Raw genomic sequence first — 17,163 nt, 5'->3', positions numbered from 1 at the left:
GCCCCGGGCTTCAGGCAGATATCCGCAAGCCTGGAGAGCCCGGCGGGAGTTCCCGCCAGGCTCCCAAGGCTTGCGGATAGCAGCCTGTTCTGGGGGCTGGGGTCGGGGGAAATAATTTTTTTTTCTTTATCCCCCCCCCAAAAAAAAACTAGGGGGGGAAATAATTTTTTTTCTTTATCCCCCCCCCAAAAAAAAACTAGGTGCGCCCCATAGGGCGAAAAATACGATAACTTACGTGGACCTGAGTGAAACTATGTACACAATACCCCTGGTGGCCAGGGTGAGAACGTCAATACATAACACCCTCCTTAGCTGCAAATGAGGCTCAACACATCATCAGGAGAACATGTGCATTCTGGATTGGGCTACAGAAACATCGAAATGGCGGCATAATATGAATGGGGGGGGGGAAATATTATGAGAAGGTGAATTTGGTGGGGAAATGGTTTTTGGAAGCAGAAATTATGTGCAGGGATCTGGGAAGGAGATTAAGCAGGAATGCCAGTGGGGCAGAAGAGTTGGAACTGGTTTAAATTGTTCTATAAGCACCTAAGAAGATCCCTAGCCAGATGGGTGGGGTATAAATAATAATTGGTCCAGGCAGGTTGGAATGAATCTGCCCTTCCCTGTTTGTTTGTCTCTAGCCTCTAGTAACTTACAAGTATACTGTACTATATCTTTGGATATATTATGGGCAACAGAAGGACATGCAGGAACAATACTGGTTGGAGCATCCTCACATTTTTGAGGAAACGCTGACAATGTATAAATCACCATAGGGGTAAGGGAAAGGGACCCCTGACCATTAGGTCCAGTCGTGGCCGACTCTGGGGTTGCGGCGCTCATCTTGCTTTATTGGACGAGGGAGCCGGCGTACAGCTTCTGGGTCATGTGGCCAGCATGACTAAGCTGCTTCTGGCGAACCTGAGCAGCGCACGGAAACGCCGTTTACCTTCCCGCCAGAGCGGTACCTATTTATCTACTTGCACTCTGACATGCTTTTGAACTGCTAGGTTGGCAGGAGCAGGGACCGAGCAACAGGAGCTCACCCCGTCGCGGGGATTTGAACCGCCAACCTTCTGATCGGCAAGTCCTAGGCTCTGTGGTTTAACTCACAGTGCCACCTGTGTCCCTTCACCATAGGGGAGTGCTACGTAAATATTAAATCTGCATTTGCAAAGCATCTTGGGAACAGTGCATTTCAAAGAGCTGAACATATATATATTGTGTGTGTATGTTTTGAAATTAATTCTACACATTTCTCTCCCATGCTTCAGCTGTGAACGACTCCCAGAACACCTAACAATTCTTAAAAATGAAAATCAGAAGCAAAAATACTAACTTTAAAACAACAGAAACAGATATTAAAACCAGAGCCTAGTAAGATCCAAACTGTTCTCAGTAAAACATCTAACAGGTCTTCACCCAGGGCCAAAAGGATAACCAAATTGGTGCACAACATTCATTTCTACAGAGGCCCAGGATGTAGTAAAGGGAGCCTAAGTACAACAATTCAACAAGAAACGCAATTAAAAATAATCCTACAGTTATAAAGCTACATAGTCACACAGTTATAACAATATTAAACACCTGCAGCCAAATTAAGCCTTCAGAGTGCATACCTGAGAGAACAAAACTATATGGCCTAAATATGGCCAAACGCAGGGCCAGTGGGCAGAAATTTATGTAGATGGCCCTCCTATGAACTTCAGAGATTTCTCATGGCGCAATGAAGGAGTTTCAGACAGGTCTTTCCAACAGATCTCAAAGGGTTATACAGTACAGTGGGACCTTGGTTGTTGAACTTAATCTGTTCCAGGAGTCCGTTCGACTCCTGGAACCATTCAAAAACCAAGGGGCAGCTTCCGATTGGCTGCAGGAGCTTCCTGCATTCAATTGGAAGCCACGTTGAATGTTTGGCTTCCAAAAAATGTTTGCAAACCGGAACACTCACTTCTGGGTTTGCAGCGTTTGGGAGCCAAAATGGACGAGTACCAAGGCGTTCAACAACCAAGGTACGACTGTACTGTCGTTGATACATACCGTCCATTTAGCTCTTCTGAATCCTACAGCCATGGTATAAAACCTTTTACTGGTTTGGGTGGCCGACCAAAAATCTGTGATCACCAGGCCCCTTACCCCAAAGGGTGGAATCTTGTCCCTATTTTTATTTTACATGCCTCTTGATTATAATAGGTGATAGGCGGATAAAGAAAGAAAGAAAGAAAGATAGAAATTATTGGGGTGGGGTTTACAAACAAGTATTTAAAACATTAACAAATAATTAAAATCAAAAGCAAGGTAAAACCAGATTAAAACACTGCATTTTGGAGAACATCCCCTTGCATTGGTAGAATTGTGTTGCATACTCGGAGCATGGAACCTCTCGTGATAGAATCATAGAATCACAGAGTTGGAATAGACCACAAGGGCCATCGAGTCCAACCCCCTGCCAAGCAGGTGATGCCTTTATTCAATCTGATTTTCATTAATTCTGATTAACTGCTCATTTAAAAGAGGTGCGGTAGTCGATTTTAAATTGTCGGTTTTGTGTGACTGTTTCTGCACACTGCCTGATGAGGATACTGGTCCCAACAGGCAGAATAGAAATCTGGAGCTGGAAAGGGAGACAAGGATCGCCCCTTACATTTTATGCTACCTTGCTGCAGTTGTGGGGATGCTTGGAGGCCTCAGGAGGGCAAAGCCAAACTAGAAGACCTGGCCTTCCTCTCTGGGAGATGATGGGCAGGACACTACTTAGCTCCACAGCAGATAATTAAATTGGATTGCCACTGAGCAAAAAAACAGTGGCAAAACCTGAGTGTCAAAAAGTGTCACAAGGCCATGCTGTGAAAAGCAGGCTTCCCTCCCTCTGCACTGCTGGAGTCTAACCAAAATCCAGGCCTTCCTTATTGCCACAGATAGCTTCCATGGCAGGAAGTAGCTGAAGGCTGCTGTGCACATTTGTCTATGACTGACAGTGGAATACTCCACTGTGCAATAACAACAACAACAACAATTTATTTATATCCTGTCCTCCCCAGCCAAAGTCGGGCTCAGAGCGGCTAACAACAGTAAAAATAGCACAGTTTACATAAAATCACAGTCAATTAATTGAAACACATTCTAAAATCAATTCAGAGTCAAATTAATGGCAACCATTGGGCTAGAGTTCTATGAGGATTACAGAAGGAGAGAGGGGGTCAGACTGTGCCTTGGCCAAAGGCCTGGTGGAATAGCTCTGTATTGCAGGCCCTGAAAGATGTCAAGTCCCACAGGGCCCTAGTCTCTTGTGACAGAGCGTTCCACAAGATCGGGGCCACAGCCGAAAAAGCCCTGGTTCTGGTTGAGGCCAGCCTAATATCTCTGTGGCCTGGGATCTCCAAGGTGTTTTTATTTGAAGACCGTAAGGTCCTCCGTGGGACATACCGGGAGAGGCGGTCCCGTAGGTATGAGGGTCCTAGGCCATATAGGGCTTTAAAGGTTAAAACCAGCACCTTAAACCTGATCCTGTACTCCACCGGGAGCCAGTGCAGCTGGTATAGCACCGGGGGAATGTGATCCCGGGGCGAGGACCCCGTAATTTAGGGAGGGGCATGGAGTTAAAATGAGAGTGTACTGTGCAGGTAGCCCAAATTATCAAACGGTAACAGGACTTAATTTGAACCCGATCACAATGCCAGGGACATGGCAGGTGCAACATGCCTTTCCAGTAAACAGCTACAACCAGAATTCAAACAGGTCGAACTGGGAGTCTTTTAAGGAGACTGTGACTTCCAGGCAAATATGACATCTCTGAACTACTGAACTGCAGTGAAGCAAATGGGCAGAATTTGAGGCATGGCTCTTACAGAGGTGTTGAAGATGTGCCTGGGCTGTACCACTTCTGTCACAGATGGGGGAATGCATGACAGAGTGCTTCTCCATTCAAAAGCAGAAGGAGGCTAAGTTAGAACACCTCCCCCCCCTCGACCAACAGGCAGGTTTTGGACATTAAGGGATTTATTTTTATTATGGGTGTTCAGGTTTTCCAAAACCTCACATACTGTCTGAAGTGCAGATGCAGCTTTAACACCTGGGTAAGAAGGCCTTAGACCTGGACACGGGTGGCGCTGTGGGTTAAACCACAGAGCCTAGGGCTTGCAGATCAGAAGGTCGGCGGTTCGAATCCCCGTGATGGGGTGAGCTCCCGTTGCTCGGTCCCTGCTCCTGCCAACCTAGCAGTTCAATAGCAAATCAAAGTGCAAGTAGATAAATAGGTACCGCTCCAGCGGGAAGATAAACGGCATTTCTGTGCGCTGCTCTGGTTTGCCAGAAGCAGCTTAGTCATGCTGGCCACATGACCCGGAAGCTGTACGCCGGCTCCCTCGGCCAATAAAGCGAGATGAGCGCCACAACCCCAGAGTCGTCCGCAACTGGACCTAATGGTCAGGGGTCCCTTTACCTTTTAAGAAGGCCTTAGACTTGGGCTCATTTTGTTGGGCTTTAATAAAACAAATAAACAAATGCTTTAATACTTCTCAAATTTGCCGTCGTGGCCTTTGTATGTGTGCATGGCAACACTGCTCTCAAGCTGTAACCAAGCCTTGCCCATCGTGGTGCCCTTCTGATTATGCCAGGCTACAAAACCTCTCCCCATCATCGCTGAGCATTGGCCATGCTGGTTGGGGTTGACAACATCTGGAAAGCACCGCAATGAGGAATTTTAAAAAGTCAAAGCCCTAAATGTCAATTGCAATATAGGGTAAAGAAAAAGGTGCATAAACCTAGACCTACAGTGGCTTATCTGCATACCCCACCCAAGCTGTCCTGGCTTTGGGAATGCCCCAATACTGAAAGCCAGGAAGAGGCATTCAATTCTGCGGGTGCCCTGCCCACCCCAGTGAGCACTGCCTGGAACTTATATATTTACATATATATATTTAGCTTGCTACTGCCTAGCAAGTTCTGGCTACCTGCCAGGAGCATCAGATGTTCAACTTCCTGAAACCACCTTCCTCGCTATAGGAAGCGGTTGCCAACTAATCACAAGAGGCCAGGCACGTCCTGCTCCTGCGCCCGACAGAACTCTGCAGGTGAACCTCTATGCACCATGGGGCTGAATTCAGCAGGTGATAAGCAAAGTCACCTGCTGGCCTCTGCACATCCCGGCTGCTGCCAAAAGCACAGAAGAGGCTGGGTTTTTTTTTTGTTTTGTTTTTTTTAAAAAGGGAGGGGCCAACTCATACCCCCTTCATTTTTGGAGTAAAGCCCACACTGCCTTTGTTTCTTGACTCAGGTGCTGAGCTGGCCCCAACATTGCCCAGGCGCAGAATTAATCTCCCTCCTACATCCTTTCCAAAAAGAGGGGTGGCACGGAAACCTCGATGGCCAACGCAACCCCAGCTTCAAAATAAAGGCAATGCCATTCAGGCATCCGTTCCTGATTGCTTTATCCCTGGGCTCTAAATCGTGCTGCCCAAATATTCCCCACTAACCGCATCATCATCATCATCATCATCATCATCATCATTATTATTATTTAGGGGAGAAAAGCCGCGCGCCCACAGAATCGCTAATCCGGAGCTCGCCTCCGCTGCCCAAAAAACCAACGCCTTTTCTCCTCCGGCTGCGCCTGGCGGATCCAGCCCGAAGACTCTCCAAGGAGGCGTTTCTCTCCCGGGCAAGGCGGCTCTCCACCAGCGCGCAGGGAAGGCGGGCAGGTCCGAAGCCGGCTGCGCTATTGCGCGACGCAACCCCCCAAGCCCGGTCTCGGCATCACCTCGCCTTTGGTCTCCCAGGAGGGAGCTGCCTCGCCGCCACCCCTTGCAGAAAACAAACAACACTCCCAACTCCCTCAGGATGAATGAGCAAGCAAAAATAACCATAACGAAGAAGCAAAGTTACCTTTTTTGCTGCGGGGGGCGCGGAGCCTTTGGGGGCTTTTCCTGCCGCAGCTGCTACTGGAAGTTACTTCTCCGCCTCCCCAGCCGGATGTCGGAGTCTTTGGAGGCAGCGGCAGCTCCTGGCTTGCGCGCACGAGAGCGGAGCCTCCCTGGCGAAAGGAGGAAGGTGTGCCCGGGCTGCCTTTCCGCTGCAGACCTCAGCAATCGACCTTCCACATCACCCAGCCACTCCCTCCCTCCCTCCCTCCCTCCCTCCCTCCCTCCCTCCCGGAGCGGGTAAGGAGAGGAGGGCGGCGGCGAGAAGCGCGCAGCCAGCCTGCCTGCCTGTTTGCTTTCGTCCGTGCGCCCTCGCTCATCCCTTGGCTTGGCTAATGTTGGGAATATGCGCGCCGCCTGCAAGCAGGAGCCGGGCTGCAGAAAACCCCCGAGGCGAAGCCTGCTGTCAGGGCCGGAGCAAGACGTTTGGGCGCCCGAGGCGGAACACAAAACGGAACAAGCGGGGAAGAAAGATCTACATCAGGAACAAGGGGCGCCCTATAGAGGCGCCATGGTGGGGGTCGTTTGCTGAGGAGGAGGCAGATCTGGCCACCAGTATCCGCTTCGTGGCCAGATCTGCTGTCCCTGTGGCAGTGGCGTAGCGTGGGTTGTCAGCACCCGGGGCAAGGCAAGTAATTTGCGCCCCCTAACCCATGGATTTGCGCCCCCTGACCCGTGGATTTGCGCTCCCTAACCCTAACCCCCAGATGTTGCGCCCAGTGCTCCCCCTGCACCCCCACGCTACGCCACTGCCCTGTGGATCCTGCCGCCCGAGGCAGTTGCCTCACCTTGCTGCTAAGGTGGGCCAGCCCTACCTTGCTGTACCTTTGCTTCAGCCAGACCTACAATCCAAGAGGTTCTCCTATCCACCTCACCTGCGCAGGGTGCACCCAATTCACCCACAAAGAGAGAGATAGGTTTTATGGTTTCTTATTATTTATTAGTTTTGTTAGTCGCTTTATCATGTCCAGGGTGACCCAGAGTAATTTACAACCTGTAGCTTTAAGCTGCAATCCTTACCCTGCTGACCTGGGAGTAAGCGCACTTGAATCCAATAGGGCTTCCTTCTGAGTAGAGATGGCTAGGTCGGCACCATTAGTTACTGCTGGCGGCTGGCAAAATCCAGCAGGTGTTTCATATTTTAATTTTATTTATACCCTACCTTTCCCCCTAGACAAGGACTTAAGGCAGCTTTACAGATAAAAATAAGAGCAGCTCAAAACATTGGGGGGAATAGTTTAAAATAAAACAATAAAAAAATTGATAGTATAGATATAGATGGTGCTTTTTGGGGGGAGTACGCAGGGGGTATGCATGCCCCAAAACATTTTGTGAACCTTTGTACTTTTGTCCATTTGCTGTATTTATTTTTCCCAATTTGAACTATAAAATGGTGGTTTTCTTGAGTCAAAATGAGAGTACCCCTAAACTTTTTTAAGAAAAAAACCCCACTGGAGATAGATGATAGATAGATAGATAGATAGACAGATAGATAGATAGATAGATAGATATCGAGAAATAGATACAGATAAATAGATATTGCCAATAACTACAGCAAAACAGCATGGCACTAAGCCCTTGCATTAAATGCATTCAGTTCCCAAAAGCCTGTTGGAACAAGTTAAAAGTTCAAAGGTGAACATATTCCATAATTCGCAGCCTTTTTCTCTGCCTGCTTTATTCCCACTCCATTTTGTTCCTGCTCTTCCCCCCCTTGGAAGTTCTGGCCATGTTCGAGGAGTTAGGCCACTACCAGGACCTACAGTGCAGGATGAGAAATGGGTTTGCATCCAGACCAGGGAACGGGAGCCTGTGGCCTCTGTTTCCCATCAGCCCCAGCTAGCATTGGTTGGAGATGATGTCAGTTGTGATCTAATAACCCTTGGAGGGTGCCCCCCCCATCCAGTATAGGGTGCATAAGGAGGGGCTCGCTTTATCTGGAGCTTTCTTGCAGTTGGGCTGGCATTGTGATGGATTTGGGCCTCCTCTGAAATACTTCTTTCTATTTTAAGGAATCCTCTGATTTTCATACAAGTGACTCTTGAGATGGGCTTGTTGGCAGTAGGGGGGGTGTCTCTTGCCCTGACCCCCTCGCCCAATTTGGTATTTTTGCCACTTGTTGGGAAAGAAGAAGAAATGAGATGGGAAATTAATGAACCTTACCTTTAAAGACCAAACTTTGCTGTGGGATAAAGGCATGATGTTTTGTGGCCCTTTCTCCAGCTGTCTAGCACCATGAAATATCAGAGTCTACAGGTGACCAATGGCAAGTTATTTTCAGCCCATAATAATAATAATTTATTATTTATACCACGCCCATCTGGCTGGGTTTCCCCAGACACTCTGGACGGCTTCCAACAGAACATTAAAAACATGGTCAAAACAAAATAAATAAACAAAATAAAAAAATTCCTTCCAGTAGCACCTTAAAGACCAACTGAGTTAGTTATAGGTATGAGCTTTCGTGTGCATGTGTGCATGCACACGAAAGCTCATACCTATAACTAACTCAGTTGGTCTTTAAGGTGCTACTGGAAGGAATTTTTTTATTTTGTTTATTTATTTTGTTTTGACCATGGCAGACCAACACGGCTACCTATCTGTAATTAAAAACATGATAAAACATCAGACATTAAAAACATCCCTAAACAGGGCTGCCTTCAGATGTCTTCTAAAAGTCAGAGAGTTGTTTATTTCCTTGACATCCGATGGGAGGGTGTTCCACAGGGTGGGTGCCACCACCAAGAAAGCCCTCTGCCTGGTTCCCTGTAACCTCACTTTTCGCAATGAGGGAACTGCCAGGAGGCCCTTGGAGCTGGACCTCACCGTCAAAGCTGAACGATGGGGGTGGAGATGCTCCTTCAGGTATACTGGGCTGAGGCTGTTTAGGGCTTTAAAGGTCAGCACTGTGGATTAAACCACAGAGCCTAGGGCTTGCCGATCAGAAAGTCGGCGGTTGAAATCCCCGCGACGGGGTGAGCTCCCATTGCTCAGTCCCTGCTCCTGCCAACCTAGCAGTTCGAAAGCACGTCAAAGTGCAAGTAGATAAATAGGTACTGCTCCGGCGGGAAGGTAAACGGCGTTTCCGTGCACTGCTCTGGTTCGCTGGAAGCGGCTTAGTCATGCTGGTCACATGACCCAGAAGCTCCCTTGGCCAGTAAAGCGAGATGAGCGCTACAACCCCAGAGTCGGCCACGACTGGACCTAATGGTCAGGGGTCCCTTTACCTTTAGCAATATTTTGAATTGTGTTTGGAAACCACTGCTCCTTGTCTCCACTGCTCGGCCCTAAACAGGTCTCAGCTCAGCCAGTGTCCAGATTGTGAAGACTGCCTGGCTTGCTAACTGACTTGCTCCTCTGCCTATAGCAGCCACTTCTTTTGCACAAATCAGCCGGTGCTCTTCACAATCTAGTGGTCAATGTTGTCTCTTGCTGTACTTTGCCATTAAACGCACAGGTGCAGAGGCTGGTCAAGGCAAGTTGAGAACTTCAGTCGCCAGCTTCTGAAAGAAGAGTAAAATGAGATGGGGGGCAGAGAGACCCAGAGCAGCAGAAAACCTGAAGCGTTGAGGAAGGCTGACTAGGCTTTCATTAACTAAGCAAATATTTGTTTGCAGGTCTGTAGCAATTTTCGGAAGAAACCGGATGCAGCTGTATAGCACCACCTAGTGGTGCGTAGAGTGGAAATCATACCAATTTTGAAGTGGAAAACATTTCCCTATTGCTGAAGTGTCATCTCCCCCCCGCCCCCATTTGATGTTAACATTTTATATACTAAAAATAATTTAACAATGTCCTCCCTTCCAACAAGTTAGGGGCTGCAGATCTTCTGTGCACTCAGCACCAGAGATGTGGAAGAAGTGGCAGTTTGAGTATTGCTTTTTTTTTGTAAAGCCGGAATTGGGGAATGTAGAGTGTTCCTTGCCAATCTATGGCTGATAGGCTCCTCAAGCCTCTGCGCTTTGCTGCTGTTGCTGCTGCTGCTGCATCCCTCAATGCTGCTTTCAAAGCTCTTCCTGCTTGGTCCCAGTTTCCTCCAGCTCTCAGTCCTCTCATCCATTCAACTTCATTTCTTCCTTTTTGATTTACAGTCTTGCTTTTTTCTTCCGTCTTCTTAACCTCCAATTTTAGCCTTACTCTTTCAACACATTCTGCTTGCACCTCATACCCAGGAGTAGCTCTTAAGTCATGAGGGCTGAGTTGCCATTGGGTTTTAAATAAGATCCCTTCCTTTTCTACTGTAAGTGGATCTTGGATACAGAATAAACTACGTTTGTTGTGCATTAATGCTCTTCCTGGTATCTCTTGTGGCTCATTCTGCACTAATTGGGTTCTTTAAAGCTCAGCAACCACTGCTGCCAGTCAAATATGACACATCTTGAAATTTGAGCACCCCTCTTTTTATATTGGGTTTTGTGGTTTCTGATTAAGAATTTTCCCACTTATAGCCAATTTGGCAGGCCTCTTTCCTGATCCATGAATTCTTTAAACAGCAGAACACTTGCAAGTACAGTGGTACCTCGGGTTACATACGCTTCAGGTTACATACGCTTAAGGTTACAAACTCTGCTGACCCAGAAATAGTACCTCTGGTTAAGAACTTTGCTGCAGGATGAGAACAGAAATCGTTCTCTGGCAATGCGGCAGCAGCGGGAGTCCCCATTAGCTAAAGTGATGCTTCAGGTTCAGAACAGTTTCAGGTTAAGAACGGACCTCCAGAACGAATTAAGTACTTAACCCGAAGTACCAATGTATTACTCTTTAGACCCTGTTAGGGGAGCAGGTAGCGCTGTGGTCTAAACCACGGAGCTTCTTGGGCTTGCTGATCGGAAGGTCTGTGGTTTGAAGCCATGCAGCTGGTTGAGCTCCCGTTACTGTGTCCCAGTTCCTGCCAACCTACCAGGTCGAAAGCACACCAGTGCAAGTAGATAAATAGGTACTGCTGCAGCGGGAAGGTAAATGGTGTTTCCATGCACTCTGGCACTTGTCACAGTGTCCCATTGCACCAGAAGCAGTTTAGTCATTCTGGACACATGACCCAGGAAGCTGTCTGTGGACAAACACCAGCTCCCTTGGTCTGAAAAGCAAGATGAGCACTGCAACCCCATAGTTGCCTTTGACTGGACTTAACCGTCCAGGGGTCCTTCACCTTACCTTTACCTTTTTTAGACCCTGCCTAAGGAGGTAAGGAAGTCTTAATCTCTGCTAACTTTTTGCAATGGTTGTGCACATTGTTAGATAATTATTTCAGATTGCACTTTAATTGATTGGGTGGTTTGTTCAGTTGATTATAATCTTTTTTAAAAAATAATTATTTTTATTTTGTTATTTGTTTTGGGCATTTGTGAAGAAATGTTGATAAGTGAAAAAGACGCAGCATGTTCCAGCAACCATTGCCGGTGGTCAGGGAGGGGGATATTGTGACATTCATTCCTTACATCAGAAATTGCAGCCAGTTCGGTGCTCAGGAGATTTGCACAATCATATCCGATGGAAGAGTTATTTTTTAAAAAAATTATTTTTTTTAAAAAAAATAATATTTATTAAGGTTTTAAAGGTTACAAAAAGAAAAAGAAAACACACCAAGTTAAACACAAACTTGTAAGAGAACAGAAAAATAGAAAAATAGAAACAATTAAAACAAAACAAAAAAAGAAAAAAAACACAGCAAACCTTCCTATAACTTATCTTTCACTTGCTTGTTTCCTTGACCTCCTCACACCTCCCTTTTTTGTATTCTAGTTCGGTTAGCTATTTCAACAAATCCTTTCCATCCTTCCCAATTTTTATCCTATAATTTATCTTAATATAATGTAACTTTACCTTTCCTCCTTTCATCCATTAACAGTCTATTTTTACTTAGTCCTTTATAATATTTCTGCTAAAGCCACATAACTTCATTCCAGCCTCCTTCTAACATCCCTTAATTTTACAATGTTTCTGTAAATAAACTTTAAATTTCTTCCAATCTTCTTCCACCGACTCTTCTCCCTGGTCTCGGATTCTGCCAGTCATTTCCACCAGTTCCATGTAGTCCATCACCTTCATCTGCCATTCTTCCTGGTGGGTAGATCTTCCAGTACTTTGCAATAAGTATTCTTGCTGTGATGTAGCATACATAAAGAAAGTTCTATCCTTCTTTGGCACCAATTGGCCGACCATGCCCAGGAGAAAGGCCTCTGGTTTCTGCAGAAAAGTATACTTAAATACCTTTTTCATTTCATTGTAGATCATTTCCCAGAAAGTCTTAATCCTTGGGCATGTCCACCAAAGGTGAAAGAATGTACCTTCAGTCTCTTTACATTTCCAACATTTATTATCGGGCAAATGGTAAATTTTTGCAAGCTTGACTGGTGTCATGTACCACCTGTAAATCATTTTCATTATATTCTCTCTTAAGGCATTACATGCCGTAAACTTCATACCTGTGGTCCATAACTGTTCCCAGTCAGCCATCATAATATTATTTCCAACATCTTGTGCCCATTTAATCATAACTGATTTCACTGTTTCATCCGGAAGAGTTAGGCTACCAGTGAATGTATTAATTTTTGGTGCAGTGTTCCAGGAATAAGATGTATGCACAGACTTCACCTTGCAACATCATCACAGTAGGAAAAGTGAGTGGCCTCTGTGCAGCAAATGGAACACAAAGTGTGCACTGGGCTCTGATCATGACAAAAGATGGTAACCATTCGATCTTATGCATCACTGGGAAGATCTGAGTTCAAATCTTTGCTGGCTCAAGAAGCTTCCTGGCTATAGCTTATCGCTGCTCTTGAGTTATCTGAGGGCCCTCTTCACACATGACATATTTCCTGCCACAGAAGCCGGAAAGAAAGCATCTACAACATGTGACAGTTATATTGTAAAGCTGCTGCAGGCTTTGGCTTCCCAACTTGAGCAATTTCAGCAAAACAGTCACTCAAAAGCCAGCTCTATCATAAGAGGTTGCACACAGAAGACTGGGTAATGCAGGTCTGTCACTGCATTAATAGAGAAATGACTGGTAGAAATGACTTGAAAAGGCATTTCTGGCCTCTTATGGTGTATTCATTTACAGTTTAATATAGATTTGTCCCTATATTAGATCTATTTGGAGATGATAATATATACCGCATTTTTTGCTCCATAAGACGCACTTTTTTCCTCCTAAAAAGTAAGGGGAAATGTCTGTGCGTCCTGTGGAGTGAATGCCTACAGATGGCGGGGGGTCCCACTGCAGTCGCAAGCAGAGGATCCATGGTTCCCCTTCCTTCCCTCCTCCGTGGCTCGCTTTGAAGCAGCAAAGTGGGAGAGGAGCTGCTTACACGGGTGTAAGCGGCTCCTGTCCGGATGGCTGCTTTAAGGCAAGCGTGCTCTCTGTCCCTCCCTCCTCCCCAGCTCAGCTTGCTTTGAAGCAGCAAAGCGGGAGAGGAGAGGAGCCGCTTACACCTGTGTAAGCGGCTCCTGTCCAGTTGGGCTGCTTTAAAGCGAGTGTGCTTTTTCCTTCCCTCCCCTTAAACTCCTCTCCTGGATTGTTAGTCTCCTCCTTCTCCACACACCCCACGCGTGCTCCTTGTCCCTTCAGTGTTTTTCCTTCCCTCTCCACTTAAAACGTGGTTACAAAGCATGGATCCACATGGATCCTCAGGATTTTTGCATTGGGCTACCCCAAACTCACCGTCAAATCACATGTCTGGGGCCACAATGGTGCAAAAACGTGGTTACAAATCACGGATCCACATGGATCCTCAGGATTTTTGCATTGGACTACCCCAAACTCACCGTCAAATCACATGTCTGGGGCCACAGCATGAACCACAAAAATCATACATCAACTGTTTCATTCAGAATATTTTTTCCCTTGTTTTTCTCCTCTAAAAACTAGGTGCGTCTTATGGAGCGAAAAATAGGGTACATTTCAACCAGCTTACAATGTTGATAGGGTTTTCTACTGCATTGTCCTCTGTGTTACCACACAACTCAGTGAGTTTGTACGTGCCAAACTCCAATACATTCTTGGATCCAGTAAGTGTCAGAATTTAATCAAGGCTCGGGGTGTTTAACTGGGTACCAGCCACTTAATCTCTGGGCGTAGCAAACTGAAAATTTTCAGTGCAGACTGAAAGTACTCAAATTTGCATAGGGGAAAAAATTCAACTCCGACGTTTGCTGGAAATCCCGCATCACTGCATACATCCCAATATTTTTCATATTTAGAAACTTGACCTACAAATGATGGGCAAATGTTTTATTGAAATCTTTATTAGTATGAATTCACTTTTGATAGTGTGTAAACAGTCATCTGCTTTGTACAGTGATAAACACAGCAAACAATGCATAGAGGAATGGGTCAAATGAATCCCTTTGTGCCATAGCAAAAAATGATTTCCTAATTCAGGGCAGTGGGGAAAGGGACCACCAAGAATCACAGAATAGTGCCAAGGCAAGCACACTCATTGGTACTGCACACTTTCACACAAAAGAAAGAGGCACATTTCCCTGTGTTCTCCATGCTGTAAAATTACTTGTTTGCTTGTTATCTACTGTTTCCTCATTGGGAGCTAATGGTTAGGAAATGGATCTCTCCTTCAAAGCCTCTCATGGGACTCCTCCAGGCAACATATTTCATCAGCATTCATCCTGATTTGCTTGTACAAAGCTTACGTGGTGTCTAGACTATGTCTGGCCTTTACTGAGCACCCGTTCTGATTTGTTTAAAGGGTGGTTTTATGATAATGAGCATTCCTTCTAATTTGCTTATGGGGTGTTTACTGTAAATGCCTTCCCATTAGTCATTAGTTCTCTCCCCACCCCCCTTTTCATCCCATGTACTTCTTAGCTTGGGGATGTACACCTCCAATTCCTTATTCTTTTCTGCACATTTTGGCTACTATTTGTGTGAGCAAACAGCCCTAACAGTGTGTCTCACCCAAGTGTATTGTGGGGTTCACACCCCCAGTTCCCTATTTGCTGTTGTCATCCAAGATCACCATGCGTTTATGTCAGGGAACTGCCATCAGGGCCGGAGGGAGAGAGCGGGCTCCGGAGGGGTCCCAGAGAGCGTCCCGGGATGGGGAGAGGCAGCCCATCTTCTGGGGAAGAGAATCAGCGTAGCACCAGTGGAGAAGGGGGGCAGATGGGGGAATCGGCGAGGCGGTCCCATGACTCCTTGCCAGGGACCAGCGGGGAGAGTAAGGGTCCTCCGCTGCCCACACCCTCCTTGCGCAGAAGGCTTCCGCGCAGGGAGAGTAGGCGGAGACTAGGCGTCAAAGACCTTCTTTGCTGGAAGAAGTTCAAGAAACGCCCACTGACGGATTCTGCCAGCGATTGAGACAGCCACGGGCGAGTGGCTGTCCAGACAGAAAAGGTTCACTCAGGCAACCCAGCCAGGTGTTGCACCGGTTTACGCACGAGCAACCCCTAGAACCATTACAGTTTAGGAGCAACGCACAAATACAACAGGTTTTTTTATTAATAATTTTATTGTTTATTTAACATAATTGTTACAAAATATAAGCAAAATATTACAAATACATACATACATATATATTTCAAATAAGCACATATATATGAAAAAGGGAAAAAAGAAGAAAAGAAAAAAGAAAAAATAAAGAGAAAAAAGAAGAAGAAAAGTTGGAAGAATTTCTTCCAAATTTATTCTACAAATATCTCAATATGAAAATAGTAATAAAATTTCATTGATTGACTTCCATTGCTTACACTACACTTCCTATATACATTTTAAGCAAGACTGTATCTGTTATTCCATATTTTTCCCAATCTCCAACAAATATTCTAACCAATAAGTTTTCTACATCTCTTATAAATCTATTGTAAACATAACCAATGCTTGCATTTAATCCTTGTCTACATAGATAATCATTTAAGCATTTCCATTGTTTCTGGATTATATTTTTTGGTTTTTGTCTTATCAAATCTGTCAACTTTGCTAATTCCAAGTATTCACATAATTTATTCAACCATTCTTCTTTGGTTGGAATATAATTTCCTTTCCAATTATACAGTTTTGATTTGAGAAAAGTGTTGTGGATCTCGGTGGACAGCCCCCTGTTCATGGAGATATGATATGGGATAGACCAAAGGTTATTCTGGGGCTGAGGGAGATAAATCTCTTTTTTTGAAGTTTTCTAATTGAGTTGTGTGTCATGCAAAGAAGAAACATGGAACTAGTCACCAGCTGTTTTCAGAGAAACAGGAAATTGTGCCCAGCAGTTGTGATGAATGTGCTGCTATGTATGTGATCGTCCCCACTGCGTTCCATCCATCTCAGATCATCCCCAGGGGAGCAACCGGGAATTTAGCTTTTGCAGCTTCCTCTTACGCAGCGCTAAAGTGCTGCAATCTTTCTTCTTCAGAACTGTCTGCTGTTCAAGGGAACTTACTGGTGCCTGGAGCATAGCTATAGCTACGGGGAGTGGGGTGGGGGGGGGGTTGGCAGGTTTTTAGCCCTAGTCGAAGCCTGCAGAGAGCGCCATCGAGGCTCCTGGCATGTGTGTGTGTGTGTGTGTGTGTTTGTACACAAATGCACATTACGGTGCCAAACTGGGTCTTTGACCTGGGTGAAATAAAGCCGTTCGTTTCTTTTTCTTTTAAAATTTTTTTTTATTAACAATTTCAACATAACAAATTATCAAAACAAATCATCTTCATTATTTCCCCCCCTTTTCCCCTCCTCCCTCCCTCCTCCCAAGACCTCCCTCAGCTCCTCTCTCTGATTTCTCAACTCATGTTATTCTCTGCATACTGTAAAATTGTACATATCCTTTTATTATCTGTTTACTATATTAACCCTCAATAAATTTGTGTATGTTTATTCAAAACCTGCCAAGGAGTCCAGTTCATTTCGCTGTCTTTTTAAATAATTTGTAAAAAGTTCCCCTTCTTCTTTAAAGTCACAGTTGTCCTTATCTCGCAATTTGTATGTCAGTTTCTCCAGTTCTGCATAGTTCATCCATTTCTCTTGCCGCTGTTCTTTTGTCAGGGTTTCCTCATTCTTCCATCTTGTGCTGTCAAGACTCTTCCCTCTCTTCCTCCTCTTCCAGCCCAGGGGCGAAACTGGGCAAGAAATGAAGCCCAGTTTCGCCCCTGGGCTGGAAGAGGAGAAAGAGAGGGAAGATGCGATTGTTGGTGTGTCTTGCAATGGCAGGCTCTCCCATGCAAACTTGCCTCTGCAGCAAGTACCGTATTTTTTGCTCTATAAGACTCACTTTTCCCCTCCTAAAAAGTAAGGGGAAAT

The 17,163-nt window shown here is 45.7% G+C and overlaps 1 protein-coding gene across 1 annotated transcript in view; it reads right to left on the bottom strand.

Annotated features, from left to right (window-relative positions):
* RAB3D (RAB3D, member RAS oncogene family) overlaps positions 1-6,079 on the bottom strand; it is a 37,819-nt gene extending 31,740 nt beyond the window's left edge. The window contains exon 1 of the mRNA XM_081845631.1: positions 5,887-6,079. The gene's annotated coding sequence lies outside the window, so the exon portion shown is untranslated. The remainder of the gene's footprint in view (positions 1-5,886) is intronic.
* Positions 6,080-17,163: the final 11,084 nt, after the last annotated feature.

This window comes from Podarcis erhardii, assembly GCF_964252035.2.
Source record: "Podarcis erhardii genome assembly, chromosome: 17".
Taxonomy (NCBI): domain Eukaryota; kingdom Metazoa; phylum Chordata; class Lepidosauria; order Squamata; family Lacertidae; genus Podarcis; species Podarcis erhardii.
Note: the sequence above shows the minus strand (reverse complement) of the source record. Positions and strands in the feature narration are given on the sequence as shown.